The sequence below is a fragment of the Solanum tuberosum genome, unplaced genomic scaffold, assembly GCF_000226075.1.
Source record: "Solanum tuberosum cultivar DM 1-3 516 R44 unplaced genomic scaffold, SolTub_3.0 scf00472, whole genome shotgun sequence".
NCBI lineage: Eukaryota > Viridiplantae > Streptophyta > Magnoliopsida > Solanales > Solanaceae > Solanum > Solanum tuberosum.
The window spans coordinates 27926-28301 of record NW_006239396.1 but is presented as its reverse complement, the minus strand read 5'-3'; positions in this window follow the sequence as shown (position 1 = coordinate 28301).

Below are 376 nucleotides of genomic sequence, written 5' to 3'. Positions count from 1 at the left end.
TCTTTCATAAACTTCGCATACCCAGGGATTTGCTCCAAGGCTTCTATCAAAGGAACATTGATAGAAAGTTTCTTCAACATAGTAATAAACCTGCGATATTTACCATCTTCAGTCTTCTTCACTAACCTCTGTGGAAAAGGTGGTGGAGGTCTAGGTATGGGGACCACTTTCTGAGGTATCTCTGTTTCTTTCTCTGGTGCATTCTCAGACTCTTCTCTAACCTCGATCACATCATCTTCTTTTCTAATCTCAACTTCCACCACAGACGGCCTAGGTGGATCTATGGTTTGCTTACCCCCTCGAGTAGTAACTGCCATACAATGACCGTCGTTCTTTGGGTTTTGAATGGTGTTGCTAGGAAGAGTGCCATGTTGAC